This window comes from Numida meleagris, chromosome 3, assembly GCF_002078875.1.
Source record: "Numida meleagris isolate 19003 breed g44 Domestic line chromosome 3, NumMel1.0, whole genome shotgun sequence".
In the NCBI taxonomy this organism is placed as follows: Eukaryota; Metazoa; Chordata; class Aves; order Galliformes; family Numididae; genus Numida; species Numida meleagris.
The window spans coordinates 12,806,365-12,833,607 of NC_034411.1; the positions used below are offsets into that span (position 1 = coordinate 12,806,365).

The 27,243-nt window shown below is 40.6% G+C and overlaps 1 long non-coding RNA gene across 1 annotated transcript in view; it reads right to left on the reverse strand.

Moving 5' to 3' along the window:
- Positions 1 to 27,243, reverse strand: part of LOC110396267 — a 307,183-nt gene that overhangs the window by 64,340 nt on the left and 215,600 nt on the right. Inside the window, exons 10-12 of the long non-coding RNA XR_002436893.1 lie at positions 6,959 to 7,185; positions 3,129 to 3,198; positions 184 to 295 (exon numbers count right to left, since the gene is read on the reverse strand). This is a non-coding gene — a long non-coding RNA (uncharacterized LOC110396267). The remainder of the gene's footprint in view (positions 1 to 183; positions 296 to 3,128; positions 3,199 to 6,958; positions 7,186 to 27,243) is intronic.

The window sequence follows — 27,243 nt, forward strand, 5'->3', positions numbered from 1 at the left end:
TCTGAAGCATTTCATGATGCGATGGGCAAGAACCCAGAAGTAATTAGACAGACTGAGCATTGGAAGTGTAGACAGAAGAAGAGATTGTTGAAAATCACTGCTATTCTCAGAGTCGACACTGCTGAGTCCCTTAGGTCTCAAACATTACAGCACATTTTTTGGGATGCCCAAGTGTATACAGACCTTGGGTCCTGCTGGAGCTTGCAGACTGGTTGCTGAGACATCCATGCAAGCTGTGCTGTCTGCCACAACTCCCTCAGTGCAAACCAGAATTTTCCTGCTGCTTCTTCAGTGTCTTGCATACGGAAGTGAGGAGAAAAGGAGTACAGGTTACCATGATGACAGGGTACAAAATACCAGGAGTCACTCATGAGAACTGAAATCTATTCTTCAAAAGTTTCCATCATGAATACAAAACGCTGAATACTTCCAAATCTGGCAGCGACAACCTGGCATGGTGCCCTGGGTCTTACATAAAGAGTACAGTGCTCTTTACCCTACTTTTACAGTTAATTATCGAAACTACCTTAATTCCTAGCAGCCAGGCCCCTATAACTGCATTCGTTCAGGTTGGGGCTGTGGTATTTTATCTCTGAATGTGTGAGATCATTAGCCCTTCTGATTAAGTTGAGCATGCACCCATATCCCATGAGTCTCTGGATACTTTGCCTCACCAAGAGGCTGGACAAGACAATTTCCCCATACATCAGGGGTTGCCCAGTTTCCATCCAAGCGGTGAAAAGGTGCTCAGCTGGTCATGGGCTCAGCAGAGTCTTGCGCACATCCACCCAACAGCTGGGCTGTCCTTTATGCTATGCCAGCCTGGGAGAGATTTGAGTGAAGCCTTTAGACTGCCTCTGAAGCCTACACTGAATCACAAATTTTGACAGAGCAGCTCTACCCAAATTTTATTCTAACAAAGTAGAGATCAGTTCTCTCTTACTGACCAAGGAGGATGGGTGCAGATGTGCACACATCCATAGAAACCCAAGGGAGGGACTCTGGAGGAAGTCCTCTGTTCTGACCTGAGCAGAAAAGTGTCTGATTCTGAAGTTAAGGATCACTGTGCAAGGAGACCAGTCACAGCCATGTCCAGGATTCACGTCAGTTGTGGAGCATAACATGCCATCAGAGGCTCTGAATCCCAATCCCTTCAGTTACCTAGTTCTCTGAGGTTTACTTTAAAGAAACCTATTTACAGACACCTCTGTTTGGAGTAAAGCTCTATGGAAGAGGTCCAGATGGCCAGCTGCCGTGAACTTTAGCTGGTGCAGACTAGCAGTTTGCCAGGAAACTTTACAAGACAAAACACATATCCCAAGAGTCATTCTAAGTCATGCTGGACTTCAAAGAAGCTCATATGCAAAAGCCAAGGGAAAACTAAGATGCACATGCTGATGGGAAGCAGCAAGGGACAGGAGAGGTGAACACTAATATTGAAATATCTGTAAACTTCAATTGTTTCTCAGCAGTGTTGTATTTCCAATGGGACAAGGAAAGACAGAATCATACTACCACTTTGTCCAAATCAAACCTACACAGAGTAATTAAACTTGCATTTGTCAAGCCAGATCACCAACACAAAAATATCGGTGTCTCTTATTTCTCCACAAATATCAGATAAGGGCTTTTTGGCTGTAACATTGACATTTTTGTGACTATTACATCATTGGAGGCTCACCTACAGTAAAAGAACAAAAATTCTGTTTGAAAGCACCAAATCCTCTACTGTAGCCAGTGCTTTACTGCTGTATATTGGGGCATACTGGGTAGCTTATTTTCATTCAGAAAACCAAATGAGCTTTACAAGCACAAGAGCCCTCTCCAGCATCACAACTGCAGCTGCCGTAACACTAGCACTGCTGTAATTAGAGAGGTCAGGAATCAGGTAACATGACTAACAGAGCTTTTTTCTTAGTCCTAGATAGGGCAAAGCATATGACATTGAGAAGCTAAAGCTGCTGAAGTTGCTGCATTGGTTCTTGTTTCTACTGTCTGTGCTGTGCTCTTGCACCCTGTTCCAGGAGCAAGCCACGATTCTGCCTGGAATTCATGAATATTCAGCTTTGGGCAAATTTAAGCACCAAATTGAAATGGGACTCAGTGCAGTCAGTATAATTAGTTGGAATAAACTGGTCTACTGAAGAACAATATTTTGAAAGATTTTAAATGTTTGGGGAAAGAGCTGGCAAAGCCTGCAATCCATATCACTGTTCCCATCACGAGGTAACCTAACACCGAACACTGGCTTCTAAAACAAAATCTGGCATATTCAGAGTTTACCACATTATGTCTCCCAATCTGCTTTCTTAGCCTTTCTCTTCCTCAAGTGTTGAGGCTGCATTGCATTTTCCCTGCTATTCTGAGAAAACAGAATGCTTTGCCAATATGCTCCTTACTTTTGGTTATTTTTAAAACTCTGCAAAAGCTCACACTTTCTTCTGTAGCCAATGCCTATTGTTTATGGAAGGAGTTCCAATTTACTTTCTATAAGGGGGAAAAAAAAAGAAAAGAAATCTCCTGCCTCGAAAGCACTGCAAGTATTTGCATTGTTCTCCAGCATTGTTTTGCTTACAAAAAAAGGAATTCTTTGGAACCATGGAGGCATTGAGTCTCCCTTGCTTGCTCACTCTTTTTCACTCCCCGCTCTCAAACAGCAGCTTTCAAGCAGTGACCTTTCATCGTGGTAGGCCAGCTGGTTATTTTGGGTTGTATTTCCCTGCTGATTGTTCTCGCTTCCTCCTGCACAGCCAAGCCCTCATGCTGCTGCGGGTAGCAGGGTAGGGACTGACCGCTGGCAGCCTCTTGGATCCCCAAATGGATGGCCAAGAAAGCGTCAGTTGCTTGTAGTAGCCATTGATTATATGAAGCTGGCAAATACAGCCATTAGCCACCTTATATACACAGTATAAATCATTCAGATGCTAAGTAAAGAGCAGCTTGGTAGAGGTGCTTCCAGTTCAGAAAACTTCATCCCTATGTGTCACAGTAAGACCCTGATAAAAACCTGATGTCAGCTTGTGAGTCAAAACAGCACTTCTCTGTAGGTTTACCTGATGGAGATGCATACTCAGTACAGGATGTGTGCTCTTTCTCTTAGTAATGTTTTTCCTTAACATCACACAAACCTTTTGGAAGTATACTCAGAATCAGTTCCTTTTCTCCCAGTACCTCTGCAGGAGCTTAATGAGATTGTCTCTATAAAATAATAAAGCAAAAGCAATATGAGACCGGAAATTAATGAAGAACTTCAATGCCATTTTCTAATAAATATCTTCACTACTATAAACCTCCGGGAGCAAAGTCCAGCCAATGTAGGACAGGGGTGAATTAGCCTTTTCTAAGAAAGCAAAGTTGAGCTGTAAAACACCAATCTACTCCACTCTAGGAGCAAATTGTCTTGAATTCTCTATGCTGTCACTGAGCCTAGCAACGAATTCTGATAGAAAAAATGGCGCATCTCAAACACACTCAGCAGCCAAACATTCACAACTTGAGTCTCTGAGGGCTGTGGCAGACCTAGGAGGTTGGAGCTCCCAGGGACCAAGCATTGTTTCAACAGCAACATGTGCTGCTGTACTCATAATAAAAGATTCTCCAAAATGCCAGCTCACCAGGAATTTGAAAGCTACTCAGTTTGGTCTGACTAGGAACGCAGCCCAGCTCTGGAAAAGATGAGGAGATGAGGTTTCTTGTTTTTTTGTGAACTTGAAACCCTGCTCTTCAGCCAAAGCTTGTCAAGCTCCCACTCTTGACTTGCATGTACAAGGCACGGAGATAATTAGCAGAGTCTTTCAAAGAGCTGCTTCACTTTGAAGCCATTTATATTTCACAGGGTTCAAATTGGGACAACTTGCATTCTTTTGCCCAAAATATTTGTAAAATTTTTCAGTTCTTTTCTGCTAATCATTTCCATCTGCTACTGGCTGAAAGAAAAACACTAATGCCCAAATTAAAAAAAAAAAAACAAATGCTTATTTTTATATCTATTTTGTAATTTTGCAAGCGTCACAAAATGGACAGAATGGGTAAAGAAAAAAGAAAGCTGATTTTAACACATTTTTTCAATTGCTATATATTTACTTCATGGTGAGCTATGGCAGGATGCTGAGAGCCTTTGATAAAGTCTGAATGAAGTCTACCAGCAGCACAGGTAAAGCTTTCAACAATGATCAAATGACAAAAAGAGAAACTGAAGCCTTCACTCAGAATCCTCTACAGCTGGCAAACACCTACTGTATTCAGAAACAGAGTGTGAGACGGAAGGAAGGTGACAAAAAGGAGAAAAAACAACATCTGAAATTTCAAAATGTTTTCTAAGATTGAAACAAGATGAAAATTTAAATTTAAGGCAAATATTTTGCACCACTAAGTACATTTTATATAGATGTCTATGTTTTGCAAGATAAATGTTTAAGACACAAATGTTGGCCATCTGTAACTGCAGCAGTGAGCTAGGCAGCAAGATGGAAAAGGTGTTGTGGCAAATTGCCTTTTCTCCATCTCTTGAGCGCTGCATTTGAATGAGCTGGCCCATGTCCCAGAAACAGCAGAGCCATATTTGTGTTTTGAAAAATGCAAGGTACCCATCACAGCCATGCCCTATCTGTGCCCCCACTAGCTGCTCCAAAACTACTTCACTAATATCCTTGTCATTGTGTCCAGAGTGAAAAATTTCCTTGTCACTTTAATTCTGCTGATGGAAAAATCACTTTTTGCTCCTGGCAAGCAGTCTGGGCTACAAACACAGGAGTATACTAACTGGAAATAAAAAGAAAAACAAATACTTATAAATGGCTCACATGCAATTATGTGCATGCTATCTGTGTGCATTCGTGTATCTCTGAGCACAAGGAAGTGTTAACTCAAATATCTTCTATTTGTACAATATTTATGCAAGCACAGTGGCTCAACTTCAGTGCACCTATATATATGCTACTGTCCATTATATGAAAAATATAATCTTTCTTATTTTAAAGCTAAATACTTCATGAAATCTCTGAAAACATAAAAGCACCTGCTTCACTTCAGTCTGGCATGAGACGTCTTCTCTGAACCCTATTTATCTAGAAGCATGTACACTCAGAATATGTGTAACACTGGAGTACTTTTGGATAAGCATTGCACAAAGTTTATTCTAAACTATCTGAAAAAAGCAAACTTCCTCCTTCGATCCCTCTTATCTAATTTGTAACACATCTTCCCACTCTTCCATCAAATTCTCTCTCCAGTGATTCTATTCATCTCACTAACGAGTGGCAGATTGATTTCTGTCATTTCACCTTGGGTTGCCTTATTGATGCAATGGCTGTCCAGAGGGAGGACGATCACCATTTGGTGTCAGTGGCAGAGGAGCTTAGTTAGAGGACACTGATGTACACTGGTGCATTTCATGCTCAGACACAGTCTGAGTTGCAAGGAAGCGAGGCTACGCTGATTTACATGAGTTTCTTTCATCTTAATTAAGAGGACTTTTTTGAGACCTAATGCTAAACTATAAACTGTTCAGAGTTGCACAGAAAGTTTGGTCTTTAAACTGCTGTAAAATGAATGACTATCTCCAAAGTGATTACATACCTATACATGTGGCAGAAGATTAACACCTGCCTTACATACCAGTCCAGTGTTATTCTTATGTGCCCAGTTATCTTTGCTGGTCCTCTCTGAGATGCAAGCTGTGAAAAATGTAGCTACTGAATTTCAGGAAAAGTTAAGAAAGTGATTTGGAGGGCACATCTTTCCAGCACTTCAAAGACTGTTTAAACAGTTTTAGTATTTTATTTATTTTTTTAAATAACAGACTTCGGTGTGTCTTTCTCTTTTCCCAGGAGTACACATTAAAGGAAGAACAACCAGTCATCACCCTGCCTCCCATTTTCCACATTAGTCTTGCTTTATTTGAAGAGATGATATATTTGACAAATTTTAGCTTGGCTATCAGTCTGTCAGTCTGCATTTCCTCTTTTTTTCCCCACTCTGCACTTAAAATTTGTGATGGGCAAATCTCAAAAGATTAGAACTTTGGCTCAGATAAGCAACTGTAGGTTTGAAGTTTACTTCTCAATTTTCAGCTTTTGGGGTCAGTGCAACAAGCCTATGAATACTACTTTGCCTTGAATTCATGGGATTTGAATGACCAAAGGCTTTAGCATACTTCAGCAACAAGAACAGCTAATGACTGCATTTCCCAGGCTCAACCAACATAGTTACAGTGTCTAAGAATTAAACAAGCCAAGGGAATTAATTGATTTTCAGTAGCATCAGTAGAAGTGAGATCTGAAGGCATCAGTTGAATCATGTTGCATGCTTTACAAATCAAAACACAATGTCAATCTGGGATATAGCATTTCTCTTCCAAAATTATCTACTGTATGTTTGTATGTAACTGTGTCAAGTACACTTTTGCTCTGTTTCCGAATATTAGAGCATCATAGAAAACAGTTCTGATGATGAACAAAACAAGCATGTCTACTTTTCACATAGCATTTGACATTAACCAACAACGTGGCTCAGACAACATAAAGATCAGTGCTGTTTTGACAAATATTTCCTTTGTTCAACAGAATCAGGAGCTCATGAAGTTCCCCGTGGGCTGTAAACAGGAGACAAGCAGTTAACAAGAGTTTCAGCTTTATGGGGCACACCAGAAGAAGTCCAGGGCATAAGTACTTGAGGGCAGGTGTTGTGCAGACCTTACTAATGTTGGGCATGTGTGTCTAAAGCATCAACCTTGATACTAGCCCTGATGCTTCCTTTGTACAAAGAAAAAAAGATCTCTAGCGTAGACAAAACGGGTGCTAAGCCCTTTGGAGGATCTGGCCTGTAGAAGTACAGTGAAAAAATAGTTTCCTCCCATAGGTGGTATGATGCTTAGGGAATGAATGTCTGTAGAGCACTCAGCCCCTGGTATGAAAAGTTGCTGTAAAAGTTCAAAGTATTATTGTTACGGCATACTTACTCAGCGAGGCAGGGAAATATCAAAGGATTTCTTCTCCCAGCTGGCTCGGTCTTATCTTGAGGAACTGCTGGTGGGTGGTGATTGCTCTCAGGGACTGGTGATGACAGAGGAGCAAAGGCGCTAACCTTGCTTGCAGAGCTGCTCTGGGCACCCCCCAGGATCAGGTATGGCCTCAGTTCCTCCTCAGTGCTTTTCAGCCCGCACACACCCTGTTCCCAGCAAAAAGCCTGAAATGAAAACAGAGAGAGCTCTGACACCTGGCTAATGGAGGCACTCAGGCAAGGGCTTTCACTTGTGACTGGTACATTGGGAAATAATTGATGCAAATTGCCTCAGACACTCAAGGCTTCTGGTCCTCCTTCCCACAGGCTATTTTTAGGCCCAATTAGACAGATAAAATGACACAGGAATTATTTCTTGTACGCTCTAACATTTGGATTTTTTTTTAAAGGCTTCTGTCTAGATATGTGGTAAACGACTGAACTACAAAAAGCAGATAGAGGGATTTTTTTTACTCCTTTAATGAGAGATGTTCAAGCACTGAAAAGACTTGCTTGCTGTGAGAACGCTTACAGCTGTTTTCTGGGAACTTCCTCTCACCACCTTAAACTCAAAGTAAATAACAGAATATGAAATAACACATATTCTTGGCATTAGAGTGCCCAAGAGCTCCCCCAGGTCTGCTGCAATGCGAAGGCTAACAACCCACCCATCAGAAGCAGATAAAATACAATTAACTAATTCATTATGTAAATATTTTGGGTGGGGAGACATGAATTGACTTATCTCTACTATTGTTATCATTATTATTAGCTGCTGTTTGCTAAGATTGAGTTTTTCAAAGCTGCCATTGACATGAAGAAGTCCAAAATCCCCTTGCTAAATACACCCTAAGTTTGATGTTGATTGTTTTTGCAAGCTACCAGAGAAGAAAAGCAGGGAGAGCAGCACAACTGGGTAGATAGCATTATTCACAACAGTTATTACTAAAATCTATGGATAAACCCTTCCCACGCTATTTGAAAATAATCGAGAACTGCAAAATCTGCCCAGGACAACCTCAAACTATGTAGTACTTTCAAGGATAAGGAGCTATTATGACTGCAGTGGTAAATGCAAAAAATGACTGCTGGCCTCCATGGGTATTACACTGCCACAAAGACCCCCAAAATCTCAAAGCTCCCAATTCCTCTAGAAGAGTCAGACCACAAACTGCACCCCCTGCACCAGGCTTGCCAGCTCCGAATGCAATAAGCAGAAGGACAAGATGTTGGCTGTATAACAGCCAAATTGAGCTTTGCCACTGACTTCAGCAGGGCAGCATTTTGTCTCTGCAGTAGGAGCTGATGAAAAGCTCTGCCTCACGATTAAATTCCTGTGGCTTAACACATAAATGCATGTTGGCTGCATGATGGTGACTGCTCATGTGCATGTTCTCTGCCTACAGGATGTGCCAGCTGTGCCACTTCCTTAACTCTGCAAGAGAAGAAGGGTAAAGAGGTCATTATTTTGCATTTACCATATTCAGGGCTTGTGGGAGCTGCTAGTACACTGCCTAATGTACAGAAGTTTGACTGTGAGTGAGCCCTCCATATCCTGAGCCTAACACTTGACGGTGTACAGTAATGAAATGGTGTGTGTTTATGAGATGGTCCTGGGTGACAATGGGGCCCTGGGTTGTGGGCACGTTTGGGAGAGCCCTGACAGGGCTGAGCAGTATCATTACAGCCTGTTAGTACCTTCAGAGGAAAAAATGCTTCATATTTTGATATGAAGACATAGCATTTCAAGTGGAATTAAGCTGTGAGCTCCCCATATTTTGATACAGGATCAGCATTTTACTATGTATCATCAAGAACATAGTAATTAGTCTAACTACAATGTAATGTGACATAAGCCAAGCTTTAAAATGTGTCTTAGAATTAGACAAAAAATCATAAGTGAGTCAGCAGGAAAGAAAATGTCTGCATTAGTATCTCCTTTTGTGGTACCACATACTGCTACTCCCTTGGTTTCTTTGTGATGGCAACGCATACATAACGTTTGGGTCCACGTTCCTTCAATTCATGCTTCCCTGTACCTCTTAAATCTGTCTCAGCTCTAGGGGAGTAGTTAAGTTTTCCCAGTAATGAACATCAACTTTGGGGTACTGAAAACTCAAAATTTCACCATGTGCTCGATATTAACTGCATGGAAATACATTTGTTTTAGACAATCCATGTTGTAAACTTACCTCAACATACTGCATGAACACAAGTAAGAAAGTCCTGATCTGCTGAAAAAGTCCTATAATGCCTAGTCTTCACACATAGAGACTTCATAAGGTACTTGCACTACGTCATCTTCAAAAAGACTTCAGAGTTACTGTGAGTAAAGCCTTAGTCAACATCTAAGCACTGTATTGGTCTTTATATCACTGTATTTAACTCCACTTTGCAGTAAATCTTACCATGCTACCTTTCTTCAACCCCTGCTAATGGTACAGAGGCTCAAAGACACAAAGAACTTCTTTGAAAAAAAAAATTATTAATAACACATTTTCAAAGACTTGCAGGAAACACTATTTACTGGTCTTCAGAAAGGACTCTACCAGGGCAATGAACTGTCAGGAAAATGCTGAACTTCTAAAGCAGCAAAAAGGATGACCTCAGATGCACAGCACTGGGGCAGGTCTATCTTCTGCCCTTCTCTTCTGTAACAGCGGTAATGGATTCAACCAAAATCCCAGATATCAGCAGCTCTGTAGCAATACATCACTGCAATGTCATTGCCTGAACACTCAGCACCAAACCCCTATGTCATACCTCTGACAAGGGAGACTGAGCTCAAGGACTGCTTGTCTGAACTAAGCCTAGGGTTTTGATGCCTATATTCAGCACTAAGAGCTGAATTTCATAGAGAAAAGTCCCTTTCTCTCTGTAGGGTTTCAGGAAAAACTTGTAAGGAGGGTAAACAGAGAGAAGAAGGGTAAACAGCTAAATACATCTGAAATGTTCAAAAATAAAAGAAAGTGTGTTGGTACCTGTAATAGCAATGTGCTGACAATTTATTTATGCACTCAAGCTTTTTAGATATTTCAAATAGAAATTACTCTGAAAGAACAAACACTTTCAGTCTCATTTTGTAATGCCTATAAACATACCAGAGATGAAAGGTACCTGACTGAATTTGGATAAAAATAGATGGGATTTTGAAAACCAGTAAGAAATGCCTGGGAAAAGTGATCTACACATGGTCTTAATTATGCCAATGGATAACCCCCACATTACCCTTTAAAAGGTCATCTGATAAACATCAACATTGGGCTTTTCTCACAAACCCAACACCTACAATTGCTTCAGGCTACTGTAATATGGCATGAGAAGTTAAATTAGAAGCATATATTTGGTAATAGCACCTCTGAGAGGGAGTCTTCAAAAGCCTGTGCCCCCATTAAAGGATTAGAAGACCAGCATACATATCAGCAACTATATTCAATCCAAAAAGAAACAGAACAGGAGACAGAAATCAGCATTTTGTTCTGATTAGCTGCTTTGATTGATGTACATTTCTTCATTACTTCTTTTTTTTTTTTTCTAACTGCTGCAAACATACCGTTGGGGAATACTATAAAAATACTAGAATAAAGTGCCACTTTCAAGACTTCCCCTATCTCTCGTGGGTCCAGCGTTGATCTTTCCAGAACACATGTTGGTAAGTCACACAAAATAAAGCAGTCTCCAAGGAGCTGACAGTCTGAGGTTCAACTGTTTTCAGGAGCACCCAGAAAAAAAGTTGCAGACTTAGAAATTAAGCCATTCAAGAATATGAATGGAGTCATTAAATATTTCTGGAAATGTGATAATTCTGTATGAAACAACACGAAAGATTAAAACAGAAGCAAGAATAATTAGAGTTAGTGTTTTACATAAGCACTGCTTTTTAACTATCGTATCTTCCCTTCTGGAAACCAATTCATCCAGTTTTCCTGAGAGCTAATATTTTGAGGTTATCTGCCCCAAAGGCAGCCCAGAAATAGGTTGGATTGTCCAACAGGGATGAAGGCAAAGGGCACATCCTAAGGATTAATGACTGGCTGAGAAATTGGAGGGCTTAAAGTGAAAGAAATTCTCTGTATCAACGTCACTGATGAGGTTAGGATTATTTTAAACTGGGAAGGAAACCCCTAACCAACTTTTTTTGTACTTGCTCTGTTCTTCTGCCTGAGTATAGAAGAACAAATTCAGTGAGCCTCTCCTCTCACCTAAATAGAAGGCTAAATTATGCCAGCACTTGCAGGCTTTAAGAGGGGCTAGATGGAAATGGGAATTTTGTCCCATTTTGTTAGCCTCCTGTAGCTAGTCAGAAAATTGCCCACAAACAGGTTTCTATGGATTTTCCTACTTATTTCATTCTCGCCTCATCTTTTCAGCTCACACATCAGGAGACTCTGACTCCTGCCCAAGAAGAAAAGCTCAGGCTGTGCTACTACTCTTTTAGATTTCCTTCCCACCATGGAGGATCTGGGGACAGACACACGCTTGATTCCAGAGTCTGTTCAAGGCAAGCAGGGCATGACAAGTCTCTTTTACAGACACTGTGGCTCTGAACTCCTAAGCTATCTGGCTCTGAAGTCCTAAGTAATCCTCAAGTGTTTTCTCTCCTGGACTCCTAAGAGGGGTAGAGTAGTTCAATTACATTTTTTTTCCCAGCTCCCACTGAAGCATTTCTGAACCCATTTCTCCCAGTGCCTGTGCATTTTACAAATCCTGCCCCATTGACTCCTATCTCAAGAGCATACAAGCAGAAGTGGGCCGCTGTGACAAGAATCCAGAAGCTGGAGCTGTCAAACCAAGTCTTCCTAGATACCAAAGGGGCTAAGAAAAGAATGGGTGCTTGTTGTATTTCTGGCAGGGATGGTTGCTGAAAAGCCTAGAGAGAAGGATCCCGAGACACCTCAGCTCCCAAGTTCCGATGGATATATTTCTAGTTGATCAATCTCTATGTCTTTGAGGCTCAACTAACTTCCCACTTCAGGCTTCTGACAGCTGGACAAAGCAGGGTTTGAGCTGTGCCTTGCTCTAAGTAAGTGTGGAGAGATGCTTTCAATCTGACCTTGCCAAATCAGTCCCTGGCTTCAGGCGTTTGCTGAAATCCAGGAAAGATTTTCCCACTGGATTTCAAGTGGGAAAAACAAATTCTATCCACAGAGATTTGATTGAGTATTGAAGCAACAAGCATTCCTGGAGATATGAATCTGCTTCACGATCTGCAGTCTTTAGCTTTTTAAAGTAGAAGAATATCCATAGACATGCGAATTTGGTGGTGGTGGAGCTAGTTAAAAGCTGATTATAAAGTATAATTTTCACAGAGACGGAAGGATTATTTTTAACCACACTGTGGCTGTGTACGTTATTAACCTTCTATCTTAAAAAGATAAGATTTGGCATGAGCAAATGTGGGCTTTGTTTGGCTTTTTGTTCCTAAGTTCACATATTTTGTTAAAGTACATCGGATAATGAGATGCAAAAACATAAAGATAGACATAAGAAAGCAACAAAATAGAAAAAAAAACAATGAATGGAATACAAATGCATAATCACTTATGAAAAAAGTCTTTCATTTAAATATTTTCATTCATTTATTTACCCTTGCTCTTTACATTTTTTGAACAATTCAAGTCAGCAGCAAAACTGACATTCAGGATTTTACCCTGGATCTCCATGATGTACAGCAGTGGTTCCCCTCCCTTACTTGTTGCCCTGTTCTATTTCTTCCTCTCTAGTCAGACGCATTGCTGTGCTGTGATTTTAATGTCATTGGGCTTTAAAAGACTGCTTCTGAGACATGGGGCTGTTTTACTTCATATATTGCTTTGAGCACTTTCTACTATCATCAATGTAATCCTGAGAAAATCGTGTGAGTCAAGTTTGTCACATGTTAATCTTGCATGCACTAGCTGGTACCTCTTAGAGACAATCCGAAGCATTTTAACATATTGCAGGAAGTTCCTACTCTGCTTTGAAATGCCAGCTCCTCCCAGTGACAATGAGATGCCCAGGTCCTCCCAGGAGGACAGATGCAGTGTGGAGAGTTGACCTCATCATACTCACATCCTCCTCTCCATATGGGCTGGTGTTGCTCTGGGGAGGACACCCAGGTAACATTGGCTGATGATGTGGTTGCTGCTATTTTGGTTGGTGCACTAGGGAGTGAAAGAGGGACTTAACGAGCTGAATATCATAAACTGGGAACATAAGGGCAGAGTTATCCTGTCAGCTGTTTGCAGGCCTCAACTTGTGGCCTTTTTCCATAGTAAAACATGCTTAGAGGCTTGCTCTTGATCCCTCTTTTCAGCTGGTAACAGCTAACATTTGTGACTAGAGTGGGACAGATATCAGCCATGCAGTGGGCGAGAAGCCATGCACCTTGCCTTGACCCTGTACCACTCTGTATGAGCCTGGCTCCATGCTCCTCTATTTGCTGGCACTGTTCAGTTAGGCACAACTGCATAGGTGAGCATGGAATAAGTAACTGAAAAACAAATTATCTGATATCGCATTTAGAGAACTTAGCCAAATGGGTATTGACATCTTGGCAGGCTGCTCAGCTGGAAATGGATAAAGAAAAATCTATTAATTAAATAATTTAAATTTGAAAAGTAAGTAGGATTTTAAAAGATTAATGCCCATTCTTATTCTGAATGTGAGTTTGGTCCCTTGCTAAATTCTCACTGTCTGTGCACTGAAATTTCTTCTGCTCTACACCTGGGGAAGCTGTGACCCCGATTTCAGCAGGCACACTGTGTGTCAAAGGCTGGGAATCCTGGATTATCCTGCAGAAGTCAGTTCCCAAACACCCTAATGGCATATTAAACAACAACATGTTGAAACAAAACAGAGGAAAGCAAAGCTAACTCCCGCTGGTTGAGCACACCCTTAAATGCATTTCTACCAGTTTCTGTGAACAACCTTTTCTGACACAAGCCCTCTCTGGATAACTAAGAGGAACATTTAACAGCTAGAAATGTGGGCTCAGAAGATGTGGGTTCTGTACTGCCATTGACCTCCCACTCAGCACGGGGCAAGTCACTTCACGTCTCCCTGTTATGGCTTCTATGGCTGTACTATGGAGGTAATGATACTGAGCTCCCTCGTGAGGTGCTTCGAGACCCATTGTGAGAAAAAGGCTGTAAAACCCCAAAATGCTGTTTCACAAAGAAACAAACTGCAATGATAATACAAAAAATGTGTCATAAAGCCCTTTAAAGGCTCTCCATGTTTCAGGTTGTGAAGCACCAGTAAACTGGTAGCTCAGCTCGTACAGATCTCCTTCTCTTCTAATAAAAATTTTTAGGATGACTTTTTGAAATTGAAAATGGGATTCTTAGATATTTCTCAATCATTTCTAGCTGGAATGATAAAGCACAAAAACCAGATGCTTCGTTCTGTCCCTTGACTGACTGATTCTGTAGTCAGAAAGGTTAACAGAGTGTATTAGAGAGAATAACTCTATGATATCAGTCCTACCTGAATTAGACAAAACCAATTATCCTTCTGCTCTTTCTGGGTTTGATTATTTTGCTCACTCCTTTCAAATATGGAGCAGATTGATCTCCAATCCACTGTGCTGTATTTATTCCTGCTGGAGCCATTTCTCCTACCTGGTAACTCCAGCCTTGGGAGTGCATCTGCACAGTGCGTTGTTGGACAGAGTTGCTTGGGCATAAGGTGGGAGAGAAGGTGAGCAGTGTAAGGGATTCTCCGTAGCCATGCATTGTTCCAATAAACACGCAGCCCTTGACTGTTGTTCGTCACCAATTTATACATAATTTGGTTATGCGGAGGGTGGTTTTCAGCATGCTTTTACATGTGGTTTGGCAGTGTTGAGTCTGTTTCACAGCTTGCTTTTACATGTGGTTTGGCTGCAGTGAGGCTGATTTACTGTGAGTTTTTTACATGGAGCTTGGCTGTGCTAATACCGGGATCTGCATGTTTGGGATTTTACTGTCCCTGTAGTAAGACAATGAAGGTCATAAGGCTGAAGAACTATTTAGATCAAGAGAGAAGTTGAAAAAAGTTGGCACTGTTCCCTGCAATACCATGAGAAGATACTCAAACACTGTTACACCCCAGCTTCCTCCACTGCGACCAGAATGCTGCTGCCCTCTGTCCTGATGCAGAGCCATGTGTTTTCTGTTTCAGATACCAATCCTTACCACAGTTTAAGAGATGGGATCCAAATGGCTTCCAGCCACATCAGCTGTTCTACCTTTGTGTGGGTTTAATGTATAGCAAACAAGATTTTGCAAAGAGAATGTGATTTATTAAGTCTTTCCTTAACGGGCCCAAATAACCAAATACCTTTATCTACAACCAATGATTTCTCCAGGCATTTTCAGTTGCATAAACCTTAGTGACAAAACTCACATGAGAAGCACTGTTTTTCCCAGCTAGACTATAACAGTCTTGCAGAAATCATGATCTCAGCCCACATAAAACATGCCAGCAAACTTTAACTACTAATTCTTAAGTATAAACATGGAAGTGTTATTTTGATGCAAAGACCTGTGCATGCATTTTGTATAAAATTAACTCCTTTTGAAGCTTTTATCTATAGGATGACCATGCCATAGCCTTTGTCTGTAGGTTGTTAATGAAATTAAGGCCTTTCAAAAGATAGCAAAATTATTCACTACCTTTTCACTTCTCACCCCTAGAACTGAGCTGTACCTCACCGCTTTTCATTGCCCCTATCAAGATTCCCACCAACTGCAATTTTCTCATTATATGCTTCAAATGCAAAGATGGAACAAAAACCTTCCAGATTTCCCATCATATAACTCCCAGTGCTGTTCTGATTTTGTTTTTCTTGCTTTTATATGCAGTAATTTAGATTTACATGTAAAATGACAAGCTTCATAACAATTGTCTCATACCCCATCTTTATTTTTCCCTGTCAGCTCTTGAAGAAGGGAAGATAAGACTGGAATGGAAGGTAACGGGGGAATTACAGTTAAATTCTCTTCCAAGAATCCACCTAAAAAGAAGACATCATTTCCAGATGCAATTGCAGGATTTAGCAACTTAACAGGGCACTACGTGTCACTTAAAACTTTTAATCACTTGCCAGAGGCTGAGCTGCAAAATAATCCCACAAAACAACCAAAAGCCAGAGGAAAAAAAAAAGCAAAATGTAGTAATAATGTATGGTAAATGCTACTCAATGTGTAAGTTGTCCAGAAATAAACATGCTTAGCAGATGAATTAGAAAAGGCAGAAAAAAAATCTCCCACCTTGGCTCAGTTCTCTAAATGCTAATCTCTGAGTGAGTCACTGTAAGGAACAAATACTTTATCTGTGAAAACGCAAAGGAAACACTCCACCCACTGATGCTTTGATACAAAGAGAACATTTCATATTAGCTGCTTTTTAAAACGCTCATCTGTAAAAGCTCCCAGTGATTTCTGTTCTTTGGTAACAGTGTTCTGCACTGCATTAAACTCTCATGATCTAGACAAGAGCTTTGGCTTTCAGTGAAGATGTGTGACCGAGGGGAGTCTTCTGGATGATGCTATATTTTACCTTTTGTGTTTTCCTTTGGCACAGCAAGTTTGCTAGTACCTCCCTTTCCTGAGTTCAGATTTGGTTTACAGAATTTCCTCTCCCAGAACTGGAGGAGAGAAATGCTAAAAAAAATAAAATAAAATAAAATAAAATGTAAGTTCAGAGGAGGGTTTTTCTTTGTTAGCCTTTTTTTAATGTGCATTAAGTCTGAATTTCGTGAAAGAAAATGTTTACTTCTCTGAAACCAAAAGAGGCAAACCATAAATATTTAAAAGAGAGACATTTTGTTTCAGAGAGCATCTATAGAATGATTCAAAATTTCAGTTCAGTTTTCATGAACAAAGGCAGTTCCGTAGAAGCTCATAATGGACAATATTTCTTGAAATTATGATATGCCCTTATGAGAAGTGATGTACTTCAGATCACATTTCTTTCCAACTTATTTTCTTCACTAGAGTTCATGACTTCCTGTGCAATGAGGGAATTCTGGTATTTAACAGCTTTAACCATGTTCCACTTATCTTTGAGGTCATGCTGTAAACAGCCCATATGAAGACATACAGGTCGTCTCATGCACTCATAAAACAAAGAGAGTAATGCTGGCAGGAGAACCTGCACAGACTTAAACCAAATTCCTGATTAAGCCTCTGAAGATAAGAGTCAAATTTCCTATGCTAAGAAATGGCACATGGCACCACGGGAAGTAAAAATGTTAAATATTACTTCGGAGGGTCAAGTTACAAACTAATGTTTTGCAAACCATCCCAAATACTTGCTGAAATGAACTTGAGGTTTCTTCACCAGTGTTACCAAATTCATTCTTATCAGAGTTCAACATCTGTAGTGCAAGGATCTGTTTTCAAGTTAAGCATATTTTGTATGTATTTACTCTGAATTTTTACTGTCACTCACCACTCCATGTACAGGAGACCTCACAGGACACACCCAGAATTTAGGAAGTGGTAAGATTCCAAAGTTCATTTTGAAGCTCTCTCTCAAAATTTAGGAGCTCCCATATTCAGGTTTCTAACCCAAAGTAAGGAAATCTAGAATCCTTTTCGGTTGTGTGTTGAGAGAAGTTAGGTTTTATCTCTCACAAGCACAATTCCCATCTACACTTGCAGAAGAATGCTGGTTGTCACAAATGTGTGATGGACTTAAGAGATGTCAAAAACAGAGGCAAAGTTTCTTTGGCTTTGCATGTTTTGTGACTTCTGGTGCTTTCCCTGTGTGCTTTCAGAGATAACGAAGAAAAATGCAGATCCTTGTCTTCAAAGGTAATAGAGGCTCACTATACTTACCAAAACACACTATTTGTAGGCTTGCATAGGGCAGAGGACATTTTTGCCTTCAAAACCAGCAGGGCGTGATCTTACCCACATCATTTCTAAGTCAATATTTCCCTGTTACTAGTAGCACCAGACAGCAGGATGCACTATACACAGAGTAATGCTATATAAATGCCTCACAGGTACACAGCATGAACAACTTTTTCCTGGGTAAGTTAGTGCTGAGCTTTGCTATTCTGAGGATGGTTCCCATCCATCCAGATGAGCTGTGCTGGAGCAGCAGACTTCATGACGCAGCCAGCTGGAGCTGCCAGAACTATTTCTTTAAATTATTCCTTCTGCCACCTCTCCCTACCCATTGAAGTATCACCTGCATACTCACATTGGCAGCACCCAGGAAAATGTTAGCACATGTTAGCTGCCAGTGTTTCTGCTGAGGACATATACAGGCAGCCATTTAAGAAAGGCACTGGCAGGTTATGCTGTTTCCTACATCTTCGGTGAGAAGTCACTTCTGTAGAATTGCTCAGGCAGCACTGAAACAGAGGGAGTTTTCCAGATATCTCAGCGGAAGGTAAGATGGAGAAAAGTAGGAACTTCCACAAGTATTCTATGGAGAATGATGTTATCTTCCTTTTACTGGTAATTCTCATTTTGTCCCCTTTCCTTCTTTTTTCCTGAAACCAGTCAGAATGGCAGCTGCTAAATGACTACTGAAAAGCAACAGGCACCTCAGCTTGTGGCATCATGAAGGACCTTAGGCAGGTAGCAAAGTTCTCCCAACCCCTACCTGAACTGGCAAAGGATGTAGGAAACGAGGGTGCCACAGGCCATGTCTCAAGAGGAAAAAAAAAAAAAAAAAAGAAAAAAAGAAGAGTTTGAAGATTATTCCATGTAGAAATATGGAGCATATAGGTATCCTGTGAGAATGGATGCTGTCAACCCCCTAGTAGTAATATATGAGGCTAATGCATTTTCCACCCACTGCTGCAAATAATAAAGGCTGCTGCTAGACACACAGGCTAAGCTTGCTGCTACAGCATTTCTCCAGGCAGCTACCACTCCACAAATAACAAATCTTATCCAGTCAGGGTGAGCCAGCTATGGAAGTTTGCCAGACATAAAAAGAGTAGGCTTTCCTCTCCACTGACCCAAAGAGCCCTTCTGCTGAACACAATGTCTCTACATTCACATACAAATATAAGTATACATGTAACTAATGTAACATATCATTAGATTTAAGTAACTGAACATCCACTGAATCAGAAAAATAGCTTGGTAAAGCATTAACGAGTGTTTTCAGTCTGCCATCTGGTATGCTGTGAAGATACCAAATTCTATGAACTTGATACAGAAGAAAGCAACATCAGTAGATGAACCCTAAGAACGAGAGATTTTCATATTGTTTGCATGGAATAGGGATGTCTCTGGTCTACAGTCAAGATCACTTTAGTGTAGGTTCCTAAATTATAACCAGGAGAAGAAAATTTGTCACCAAATAATGTAAAGTGCAAGTATTTGAATGGAGGAAGGAATCAAGACAGGAGACCCAGTTTCTGGAGATTCCAGAATAAAAACTCATTTGTTGCTGTGGTAAGCAGCACTGAAAGTGCTCATGTCTGTAAATTTTGACTGAAGTTCCTAAAATTCCCCAGAAAGGGTCTGAGCATCATGATCGTATCTATTATTTGCATTGGAAAAAATAGCAACCCAGAGACTGCAATGTTACAAGGACTGAGTAGGACTCAAGCCATTCCTGATCCATCCCTATATGCCAAAAAATGCTACTGAACTACAGGAACAGTCAAAGACTCCGCCCTTTCCCCTGCTACCTCCAGGCTAATGAGTGCCATAAATTAGCAGTTAGTGGAATTGTTACTCAAGACTGCAACACCTGGAGAACATTCAGTGCACCACTCTTCAGAATTTCCAAACGAAATGAAGCACCTTGGTTTTATAACCACAGAAGTTTCACAGGCTTTTTTTGCAATGCACAAGAAAATCCCATTTAGCATCAAATTTGCTTGCAAACTGACCTGTGTCTGGAGTTGGAATGATATTTATCTGAAAAGCAAAACTAGTAAGTGATGTCAGTCCTCCTTAGACACAAATCTACCAGAAAAATTCTGAATTTCCTCTCTTTTTCCCTAGATTTTTGCCGTATGATATTTAACAGCAGACATTATTCTTCGTAAAAATTTTACATGAGCACTACAGCCTGAATAGGCAAAAATCTGCAGAGAGAAAACCCATACATGAAGAAATACATGGTACTGCCTAACGCAACTGGAAAACTCCTGAGGCAAAGAAGAGAGGGAACTTAAATGAAAAGACTGTCTACAGCAACACATACCGCTGGAAAGCTCAGGTCTCACATCTTGCCTTGGTTTCTCTCTTGGGAGGGCTTACAGTGCCAACAGTTCAACAGTTTGCAGTCCCCATGTCTCATCTGCTCTCTTATGTCACAGATTGAGCAGCATGAACCGAAAGCCTATTTGGTTGCTGAAGAAAGCATCTTTCCCAAGACTTATGTTGGTGTACATTTAAATGAGAATGCTGAACACAGTCCATGTTTGAGGTGAAGAGAAAAATGTAAGTGCTTTAAATCAAAGCACAGAATGTTTGTGCTTTGATTTAAAATCCATATATAAATAGATTTTTAATTTTGAGAGCCCTAGACAAGATGCAACATGACATTCTGCAAAATTGTTCCTAGACTTTAGTGGTGAAATCTTGATTATGATTGTTCCCATGCAGCATCCAATTTCAGTGCAATTTTAAGTGCGGTCTTTGAGCAAAATCAGTATCTCCACATGTCATCCTGGAAATATAGTTTAATAATCTGCTGTCAGGAATGAGATTAAGGAGGGAATAGAAGGGAAAACTTCTCACCAAACTGTAATCAGTATCCTTTGAAAATTAAATATTCTTGCTGAAAATCCCACCATTCGCATTCACTATTCTCGTGTGAGCATAAAATATTGGGTCTTGTAGATAACGAAGTTGCTGTTTCAAATAGAGCAAACAATTTCATAAAATTTGACTGAAATTCAAGAGGGCTACACGAAACAGCTGTTTTGGTTTGGTTTTGCTGTTGTCTGTGGGTTTTTTTTGTTTTTTTTTTTTTAAGACTGGAGAATATAGCCCTAGTGTATCATCCGCCTTTTACTACTTAGAATATTAAATTCAGTAATTAATCAATTTAATCACTAATCAGTTGTTAATCATGCACATAATCTCAGTATGTGGAAAGAGAACCACCACCTGAAAACGTTTAGGCTTTACTATAGACCTGAAGAAGTTTAACTTTTTTCTTCATAAGAGGCACAATAGTGTTGAAGTATTTTTTCTGTCACTGAGAAGGAAAGTTGAATAAATGTACAGAGGATTTAAAACGTACCCTTTTGGCTACATTTAAGACAAAATGAGCACACAGCTCTTTGCACGCTGCTTCATGCTATTCTCCAACTGTTCCTCATTTCCAACCCATAGGTGGCTACAACAATCAATGGCTGAGCAGGAAATGTAACTGTATGTTAGGAAGGGTTGTTTTGTTTTGTTTTAGTCATTGCCAAGAGCTGGTGACAAATCCTCCTCACAACTCCAAAGACTCATTCCTTTAGTTATGCCATGCTGGAAGACTATTGGCTCTGTAGTCTCCCTCATGGAGTCTCGGTATGTCTGAACAATACCATCAAGTGTGGCAAATGGTCTGGATGAAAATGACCCAAATGAGGGAGAAAAACAAAACTACACAAACACAGGCTAGGTAAATTGCTAGCCCTCACCATAGGAAGAAAAAAAACCAAAACAAACAATTAGTAGAACATAGAGGGGAAGGGAGAACGCGAACTTAAAAAAGTCCTTACAGTTAGCTGCTAAAGACAGAGAAGAATCCAGGCCACACAGAGTCAGCCCAGATGAAGCTTATGATAATGACATTTGAGAACCAACAAGGTCTTTGTTCCATACGCTGCTGAGCTACCTCTCTGATCTGGCTAATCTCCTGGAAGATGCTGAAAGCTGAAGTCTTTTCAAGACTTGACATAAAGTGAGCATTTTGTATCATGTAGAAATGACCTAGATAGAAATAATTGCCCCCGAACAGCAAGCGCACGTGTATATGTATTCTCAGAGTTCACATTTACTCCAACCAGTCCTTTCTGAGTTGGGCTGTGCTGAAAATCCCTAAATTTCACCCCCAGAACTGACCTTTTTATGAAGTAACATTCAGATCTCACTGGATTCTAACTACACCAGAGGTGGCCTTTCTGATGTCAGGAAGGAAAAGGGAATCTATATGTGAAAAAGAAACAAAATCTCCACAAAGTCTTACCTGAGTGTTCCCAAGGTTTACTTATATGGAGATGATTTCAAATGTAGTAGCACACAGAGAGCCCAGCAATCAGTTTGGTTTTAAACAGATATGATCACGTGCTTGTGTAAGCACTTGAGAGATACACACAGCAGCCTGCTGCTGGCACATCTTGTTCTCATGCCCATTTTAAAAGTGCATCAAGTACTGCCAGTGCATTATTTACAAAGATGAACAAGATCACAAGATGTATGGACAAAGCTTACAAATGTCACATCCCAAATACCTTCCTGACATCTCTAACACTGTAGTGTTCATTGTGTCAGAGGAAGAAACAAGTCTTGGGATATCTTGAGCTGTTTTTCAGCTTAACAACTCCCCTCCCCCCCCCAACATTCCTGTCACTCAGATAGTACACAGATTAGGACATTGATACATAGTAGATCCTCACGGTGATCCTCCTGTTTGCCATCTAGCTATTCTCTTCACTTAATTAAGAAGAAGAAAACTAATAAAGGAAAGACCTTGCGGTGATCTTCTTGGAAGTTGTAAGGTACCCCAGGATAGCAGCCAAACAAACTTGCCTCACAAACCCATCTCCTTGTGTGACACATATCTTGAAATATTAATTTCCAAATCTAGGGCTCTATTAGCTGGTTCTTCTGATACACGTGATTTTTTTTTTTTTTTTAGAAACTTCCTTGGGTAAGGCACAGTAGCAAGTAACCTTGAGAGTCTCTAAACAGCACAATAAGCTTCAATACTAGACAGACAGACATCCTCAATGCAATTTCTACAAAAACTGACTACCAAAGCCAGATTAAATACAACAACAGACTAACAGGTGGAGTGTGTAGATGGGGGCTCTCAGGTCTTGTTAGCCCCACGTGGAGCTGGTCAGAGCAATCAAGGCTTGTTAAAGCACTCAGGGTCACAAGTTGTTTCTATTCCCACAGATCCTCTTAGGGAGCAGGGTGTATTATTATCAGTTTTTTTTTGTGGGGTTATGTTATGCAGAGCACAATTTTCCTCTCTTTACAGCTGATCTACAGTACGTAGGCAGTCCATAAACAAAGTTTTGTGTTGGGATCAGGAAAATAATACTTAAGTAAATACAAGTTTGCTTTGCATCTGTCTGATAATGCATTGAATTGTGGGTAAAAAGACATTACAGAACTTATTCTTGGAAAAGGCCAAATTTTGCATTCACAGAAACGTGGGATTTATGTCTCTGTGTCAATCTTTCTCTCTCCCATTTGTTTCCACTATATATCTCTGACTAGATGTATGTACATAAAGATAAGACGTATTCTGTGTTGCCAAAATCTGTAAACAATCATGTGAGTAAATATCCTACTTTTTAAGGTCTTTCATTCATAATTTCCTGGAGGAAGTAAACTAAGAAGAGAAGGTTGTTTTTCACAAACAAAGCCTAGAAGACAAAATGAATTGCTAGGCAGATTACTGAGCCTATGCAGAACTGATTTCAGAAGGCCCAAGATTACAAGTAGCTCTCAGCTTTCACATCACAGAGTTAAAAAGAGGTATCAATAAACAGCTCCAAGTGTACGTAGTTTGAGTATAAATTTGCCAAAAGTAATCCCAGGAAGTTCCAGCCCTTGAACCTCTACAGAGTCCAGGCTGTTAATAAGATTCGCTATACAACACAGATTGCATGTAACAGACACAAACTGGGTCTGTTAACTTGGATCTGGAGCCAACAGTAGAGGCCGGAGTACGTAGGTGGCCTCTTTTGCAGGAAACATAAACAATCTGTTGTTGAGTCAGACAGAAGGGACCCTCCCTCCCTCCGTGCCCATCTAGGCTCCTAGGCTGGCTCGGTCCCTCAGCCGCCTTCCCTGCCCTCAGAAAGGACCGTCCTCTTCATCCACGCTATGGTTTTGAATTCTCAAGAACCACTTGAAATTAAGTCAAACACTCAATGGGAGATGATTCTGCTGACTATAGGGAACTTTTACAACATCAGCAGCAGTTTAAGTTTGTGTTTTTTTCTTTCTCCCTCCCTGGACGCGTGGGCTGTTCCAGAACTTGTATCAGAATATTTGGTTCTCACATCTATTTATTTAGTTAGCAGTGGCATTCCTATTTTTATAGCTTTGAGTTTTTAACTTTCTTGTTAGCAACATTAACAAGGTTTACAGCATATAAAGTGAGCTGTGGCATTTAAAAAATGTTAGCTTAATGTAACACCAGCTTTTTTTATATACATGTTCAATGGCAAACTCCTACTGACAGGCAGAATGCATTTCTATGTCTGGGCAAGTTTATAGATGGTGTTCCCACCTCTGGGCCACAAGGTCACAAATTTGTTTCTGATTCTATTAAGGAAACACTCAACAATGGTAAGTTTGTGTGCTTTTTTTCTTTTTTTTTTCCTCCTTCTTTTTTTTTTTTCTTTAATGAGAGGGGACTGCTTTATGTGATCCAAGATCTTAAAGATACTCCAAGGAATCTCTGTTTAATGCTGAGCCTTTCACCCCTATGCCCTGAGTGAATAACACTGGCTGCAGATTTGAGAAGCTCTGTCTGGCAGTAAGATAAAGCAGATTTTGGGGAAATTTGATGTAACTGAAGGAAGAAGAGGCAATGCCTCCCTCATTTGCCCATGTACAGTTACTATAGTTACAATGCCTTCTGTGAGGTTTCATAGGAGTAAGATTTGACTCTGCCTCAAAAGGACGTACTGAAGTGAAACACACAAGACTTGCTCTCTGTTCCTACTTCTGCAGCAGGTTGTCTGCATGACCCTAAGGACCCCACCAGAACACTTTGCTGCCAGGCCCTCCATGACTGTGGGGTGGAAGGGAACCTCCTTTGCCTGTCTTCATCTGCAAGATCTCAGAAGCTAGGCACTGGTGCATACCTCAGCAAAGGCTTTCCATGTTAATAGGAATATTTGCTGTACTCATGGCGAGAACAAATAAAAAGACAAACACATTAGAGATGGCTTTTATTGCCCTACAAATCACCAACCTTATTCTTTCCTGGCACTAATTTAGCTAGGTATCTTCTCCTTCACACTATGTGATGACTCCAGCTGCAGCTTCCTCACTGTAGCTGCTTACTGGATGACACCCATCCCCATTTAACAAGAGAGGAGGTAGCATCCACGCTGGCTACAGCCATCACTGTCCTGAGATGACTTCATGCTGGAGGACAATGCACTCTGGAACTTTATGGCTACAAACATAGGGACTTCTGGCATGACAAATATCTGGGGCCCAGCAGAAAGACAAAGCTGATGGGGTAAAATTAAGAGCAAGAGAGAAAGAGCACTTGGCAGAGGGAAAGGAGAATAAGTGTGCATCTCTGTTGAAAGAATTTCAGCATCCCCTATAACTGTCCAGAAGGCAACCACGAAAATGCAGAAGGGCACAAAGTGCAGCCCATTTTCTGGGTTGCTTGGCTTATTGTGAGTAGGAGGACCGAGGCTTGTTTCAAATGCCTCACTACCAAAGGGAGATCAGCTGGAATAAAGCAAGAAGCCAGAATTTCTAGGCTAGGAAAAAAAGCTGATCATGTTGCAACAGACCACAGGAAGGAGAAATTGGCTGCAGTGTCTGACTGGAGGCCTTTTAGCTACATGAGAAGACTCCAGGTCTATTCTTTTTCTAATTTCCTTATGCCCCCAAGGAAGCTCCTGGTGGAAATTTGCTTCCATTTATGGGAGGACTGGAAGAATGAGGGCCAGACTGTGACTGAGCATCTGGCAATAAGAGGGTTCAAAGGGGAGGAAACTGCTCACACAAGATTTGAAAGCGCTTTTCTGCGCTGATAATTGACCTGTGCAAGGAGTACTATTACTGCCACTGTCGGTCATTACAGGCAGATACTTTTGAAAAGTGCTAGTTGAAGAAACTCTCTCAGCTGTGCATCCCATATGATAACTTTACTGTCTGAAAATTGTCATCATCACACAGATTCTTGTCACCAAATGAAGTGTTACATCATCCTTTGTGCCTTATCACCTGCTTCAGACTCCCTCCTCCGTGATCCGTACGGGTTTGGCTATTAAAAGGCAGTCTGACAACCACAAAACTATTACTAAACATCTTTTCTCAGAGGAGACATTTGTTCCTAACAGGTATTTCAGTTTTTCTATGCTGTATTTGGTTACCTCATAGATAATGGTTTATGATTGCCATGCAATACCTTTTCTAAATCAGGCTGCAGCTTGTCTTGCTTCTCCTAAGGATGGCAAGCTTTCTTTTGGCTTGGAAAAAGTCTGTGATGTCTTCAGGTTAAAAAAAGAAATCCCGACTTCCCTTAAATTCCCTTAAAATAACAACCTACAGGTAAGGAGCAGGTATGTATCTTCCTACGACGCACGGGCAGTTCTCCACTAAAGCAAACAATCTGCTGTCTCTATTTACTTGGTTGCTGCTATATATCACTTGGGCAGTTTACAACGATGTGGGAGAAAAATGTATTTTTAATGTGTTAGAAAATTTATCAGAAAAGAATCCCAAAGGTCAGCACAGCTTGTCCACAGGAGACATGATTAATAACCAAGGAATAATCAATCGCTTTGCACCACATTTGGGCTTTCTGCTTTGTTTAAAAAAAAAAAAAAAAAAACATAGAAATTTTGACCGTTCCAGGAACACTGGTGAAATGTATTTAAGGCAATTGGGAGTTTTTAATTTGTCACTGCTTGTTGACATCGTGATGCCAAAAAAGAAAAAAAAATTGATCAGAATTTTCTGTAAAGAAAAGCAGAAGACATTTGCCTTCCATGTTTACCCCTACCTACAAGACCTATTTGTGCGATAGTTTTCCATAGCTCTTCTGTTCTAACAAGTATATAGAACAAAACATTTCAAAGCACTTTCACTCACTTTTCTGCTGAGGAGTTTCCCCTCCTGCGATACTGTACCAACATGAAATCACTGCTAAAACAACACAGGCAAGTGACAAATACTGACATGCATTTTGCTCAGCAGCAGTCAGTACAAAGCACTATTTTTGTGACAATGCTAAAAGATACAGTCTTGCTCCTGAGAGGGAAGGATGAGTACCAGAACTGCTGTGCACATCTGGTTTGGTTTGGGCCCATCAGCCTCTGCAACACGTACTGCAAGCACCACACAAGTGGCTCTTCTGTAGTACGGTAAC